Source organism: Tupaia chinensis, unplaced genomic scaffold (genome assembly GCF_000334495.1).
Source record: "Tupaia chinensis unplaced genomic scaffold, TupChi_1.0 Scaffold000404_1, whole genome shotgun sequence".
Lineage (NCBI taxonomy): Eukaryota > Metazoa > Chordata > Mammalia > Scandentia > Tupaiidae > Tupaia > Tupaia belangeri.
In genome coordinates this window covers 1,475,873-1,481,255 of record NW_006159906.1, presented here as the reverse complement: position 1 = coordinate 1,481,255, position 5,383 = coordinate 1,475,873, and positions in this window count along the sequence as shown.

Genomic DNA, 5,383 nt, shown 5'->3' with positions numbered 1-5,383 from the left:
TAGGGAAAAAAAAACCTTTATATACTTTTTAGGTGATTTTTTAAATTGAGAAGTAAACTCATACCATTAGACTCTCCATTTTAAAATATATAATTCATCTCTTTCATATCTGTTCTCTTTTTCAAGAGCTATTTTCTTCAACTTTATTTATTTATTATTCTAATTTGACGAGAAAGGGATAGAGAGAGAGAAAGAGAGAGAGAGAGAGAGAGAGAGAAGGTAAGTGAGAAGGCAAGCTGCCAGGTCCAGAACTCGAACCGCAGTTGGCCATGTGGGACTCTAGCACCCTTGACCACCACACCACCTGCCAGCCCCCATATATCTATTTTCAAAATGTCAGGGCCAAGATTCGAACCTTAGTTGACCATGTGAGATCTGTCTTTCTCTGATACTGCCTAACTACTGTGCTTGTAGGCCAATCTGTGTGATTTTATCTATATGCGGTGTCCAAAATAAGCAAATCCAAAGACTGAAAGTAGACTAGTGGTTGCCCGGGCCTGAGGTGGAGAGGGAACTGGGTCCTTTGGAGAGATGGATACTGGGTTTCTTTTCAGAGGAATGAAAACGTTCCAGGATTAGGTAGAACTGCCATATAGCCCAGTAATTTCACTCCTGAGTATCTACCCAAAGGTAGGAAAACACTCATTTGGAAAACCTTTGCATGTTCATGTTTCTTGCAGCATTATTCACAATTGCTAGGACATGGAATCAGTCCAAATGTCCAAGAACTGATCAATGAATTTAAAAGTGTAGCACATATACACTGTGGAATACTACTCAGCCATAAAAAAAAAACAATGAGACCCTGGCATTTGGTACAAAGTGGACAGATATGGAAGATTCAATGTTAAGTGAAGCAGGCTGGACTATGAGAAACTGGCATTGTATGTTTCCACTTAATATATACTGCATCTCTGCACCTTATGGCAGACATTTAAATTTATACTATATTAAGTAGATTTAAATAAGTTCTCTGTTCTAAATTTAACTACACGATCACTAAGTTGATGATGAAATAAACTGAGGAGATGGTATGAACTCATGTCTGTGTTCTGTAGACAAGGACAGGAATAGACACACACCCAGGTACATATGACATGCGCACACGTGAATCCATTCACTGGCTCTGTATGCCAAGAGGGGCTAGCAGTGTGATCCCAGGGAGCAGTGAGCATCTCCAGTGCCCAAGTCTCACCTATGCAGTGCTTTCCAGTTAATGGAGCCACGGCTCCCCAGAGAAAGGGCTGGCTCCAGGACAGGACACGGAAAATGCAAGATGAGCCTGGAACATCCTGTAGCTTCTGAAATTAAGAGAACATACCAAAAAAAGAAGAAGAAATAGCACGCTAGAGGCATTTTGAAAGAGCATAGAAGCCAACCTGAAACAAACCCCAATGGCTAAAGCTGGAACAAATTGAGTAAGAAAATAAATAAGAAGAGTAATGGATCGTAACCCAGGGAGTAAAATAAATATCTGTAAGCACTGACTGAGATAAACAGATGATTGAAAAATAAATACAAAGGGAGCTAGGACAAGTATTCTTTTAAAAATTCCAAACAGCAAATGGAGGAGGAATGGAGAATAAAAAAATCACCATTTAAACAACAACCTCCCCCCTCCACAAAAAAAGTGTCATTAATAGTTATTGGTCACTGGGGCCAGCAGGTGGTGTGGTGGTTAGCGGTGCTGGATTCTTACATGAATAAATAAATAAATAAATAAATAAATAAATAAATATATTTAAAAACCAAACAAAATAACAACACAGTAGTGACTGCTGCAGGCAAAATTCATTTCTGGATGCTAAAGCTAGTGGGTAAAACATGCTGCTCAAACAGGACAACCGGCACAGCGTTGAAGTCTCTAACCCCCGTAGCTACAATTACATTTTTTTGTTTTCCCTAAGGTTTTTGCCATAGGGTGTGTGCACTCACTGGAGAAAGACAGACAGAGACAAAAAGAGGGAAAATGAGAAATCACCCTCCTCCCACCCCGGGGGGGGGGATGGCCATGCCACTATTCCTTCTCCATCCTCCTCTCAGGATCTGGGTATGAAAACACGTGCACCCAATGTGATTCTCGAGCCACCAGCTCCAGGGCTTGAACCACAGTAGGCCATGTGGGAGTCCAGAGTCTTAACTACCATGCCACCTGCTGGTGCCACTGTGATGGCTTTATCATATGCCCAGTGTGAGGTGGTGAGGACATGTCACCTTGGTACATTCTTCCAGAACCCCATAATCCCAGTGTAAGCATAAGAGTGCATCAGGCAGCTCAGAGTGAGGGACTCTCCCAGACGCTTGAGCAGCCCACTCACCCTGACGCGATCAGCACACAACGTGTGCCTGTGTGGAGACATTACACTATGTCCCACGCACTCACCCTTACGAGGGGAGGGTGGTGGGGGTGGCGAGATCCCACATGCCCACCTGAAAGTCCCAGGCCAGAGACTTACAACACAAAGTGCATGTGCATGTGTGTCCAAAATCCTAAGAGGAGGACGGAGACGGGGTCATGATGTGTCCGTCCCTCCCAGGGAGTGCTTTCTCATCTTTCCTCTCTCTAACTCCGGACTCTCTCAGGTGAGTGCATATGCCCTATAGAACAATTTTTAAAAATTAATCATAAATTAAGAAAAAAAATCACAGGACCAGCAGTTGGTGTAATGGCTATGTCGCTGGACTCCCATGTAGTCAACCACGGTTTGAGTCCTGGACCCGGTGGCTTAAACTCACGCCAGGCGCATGTGCGTGCCCAAGATCCCGAGAGGAGAATGGAGGAGAAGGGATTGCTGTGTGGCCATCCCTGCTGGGGGGTGATTTCTCACTTTCTGTCTCTCTGTCTCTCTCTGTCTGTCTGGCAAGCACACGCGCCCTAAAGCAAAAACCTCTCAAAAAAACAGAAACCAAACCAAACAAAACTGCAAGGACGTGATGGTAGCAAGGCAATGCTCCGTAGGACTGACCCACAGGGGAAGCTGCTGGGTTCGTGTCTGGAGGCCTCCGAGTGTACAAGGCAATGCTCCGTAGGACTGACCCACAGGGGGAGCTGCTGGGTTCGTGTCTGGAGGCCTCCGAGTGTACAAGGCACACATGACCACGATCTGGAGCTGGTTGAGGCAGGAAGTGGATTGTGGCATCGGGACCCTGTTGGGGGCGCACTCTCTCTTTCATGGAAGAAATACACAAAGCTTTTAAAATGGTTTAAAAAGCAGTATGATCCTTTAAAAAAAAAAGAAAAGAAAACAGACAAAGAGAATAACTTTTTAAAACTATCAAAGCCATGACAAGAGAAAGCAGAGACCTGTCACAGACCTGAGGGAAATCAGTCATAGCGGCTAAGTGCACGTGGAACCCTGGGCTGGGTGCGGGGACAGAAAGTGTCCACCAGTGGGAGAAGCAGGTGCCGTTTGGAGGATCCGCAGCTCAGGTAAGTGTATAACTCCACACTACCTTCACAGCTCCGCAGTCCATCTCAAATGATCTCAGAGGAAAAAACTAAATTAAAAAAAAGAAAGAAAAGAAAGAAGCAGGTGCTCAAAGGCTGAAGGGTGACAGGCCAGGGAACGGCCATACAAAAGCATGGTGTCGTATGAGGGGGCCACAATGTCGGCTCCTTCTCTGCCAGCCCAGGTCCTTTCTCTCACTGAGGTGGCAGAATGGCCTCACGACTGTGGGCCAAAATGGTCACCATGCGGGTGCATCTTTTCCTTAAGGAAGACTGTACCTGCACCCAGGGAGTCACATGGACTAGGATAACCTGTTAGAGGTAGAGGTTCAGGCACCAGAGACAAGACAGGGCAGGGGCTGCTTTACCAAAGTGGAAGGCCAGAACCTTCTCAGCTTCCCCAGGGCGTGATGCCACCGTCTGACTCAGCAATCACAGTCCCAGTTAGCGATGTATCTGAGGAAGAATGTCACGTACGTATGCAAATATATACCTCTGAGGACAAACACCGCTGTCTTGTTTATTACACCAGTTACCTAAGATGGAAAAGTTAGCTCATTAAATCATAGCACACCTGCAAAAGAAATACGGAGTCATTTAAAAAGATACTGAAGTACAATGGAATATTATGCAGCCTTAAAAAGGAAGGGAATTCTGGCACATGTTCTGATGCATGCTACAACATGTAGTAATCATACCTATCTGTGGGGTCCAATACGATTTCTCAGCCCAAGAATACAACGTATAATGATTAAATCGAGGTAATTAGCCTATCTTCTCAACCATTTGTCGTTTCTTGTGGGGGGACTGTCAAAACCCCCCCTCTGGTTACTCGGAGGTCCGTAGGTTGTTGCCACCCACGTGCTCCGTGCGCTCTGTGTCCTGCGGCTCCAGAGGACACGCTGTCCCCCCTCTCCTTTGGCAAGCAGCACCCTCTGGCCCACTCCACCCTGCCTGGCCTGGAGCAGCCGTTCGTCTCTCTGCCCACTCAGTTCACTCAGCGTGTCCTCTCAGCTCCCCCATGTCATGGCAGATAACCGGACTTTTGTTTAATGGCAGAATAGCATTCCATTGCATCTCTACACCACATGTCCTTTTTCCGGTCATCTGTTGAAGAAACTGGTGGATTCCACATCACTGCTCACGAGGGAAATTCACATCAAAGCCACTCCCTTCATTCTTTAACAGATCTGATGAGAGCTTCTAACTGGTCCTCATCGTCAATATCTCAGCCTCTGGACTTTGATAGAAGGAGGGGCTGGGGTGTAGGATTTGATCTGTCACTGCCTGCAACTGTGTTTCCCAAAGGAAGAGCACTTAGCCTGCAAATAGTGAAGGATGTATATCAAGAAAGGGCTCAAAATATACTCCTGATAGGGTGCCAATCAAAATAGACTGGGGACCCTGGCCAACTGGAAAAGGCTGAAGCTCATTTCACACAGAGACACTTGAACCTCCACCTGTTTGAGGGGTAGGGTGACTTGCTCTTTCATTCTCGTATTCTCTCTCTCTCTTTTCTAATTGCCAGAAGGTGCGTGGACTTGTCATAGAGACAGAGAGAGGGAGAGGAAGAGAGAAAGCACCCCCATGGGACACGATCACACTGCAATTCCTCCTCCTCCACTTCTCCATTGTCAGGATTTGGGGCACACACACACACCTGGCATGCCTTTCAGGCCACCAGGGCAGGGATGCGAACTGCAGGTGGCCACAGGGCTGGCCCATTCCTGTTTGCCAGTTGACTGCACTTACTATTAAATCTGCAGGATCTGATTTCCTATGCCTAAGGATTGTCGTTGTTGCTTATTTTGGTTCTTCCTGTTGAATTCATCCTCTCCCTATCTCTCCCCTTCCTAGACTGTTAAGTTCCTGTAGACTGATCTGATGTCATTGCCGACTCCAAAATGCCAGTGTAGCATGGAAGATGGGTAAGTA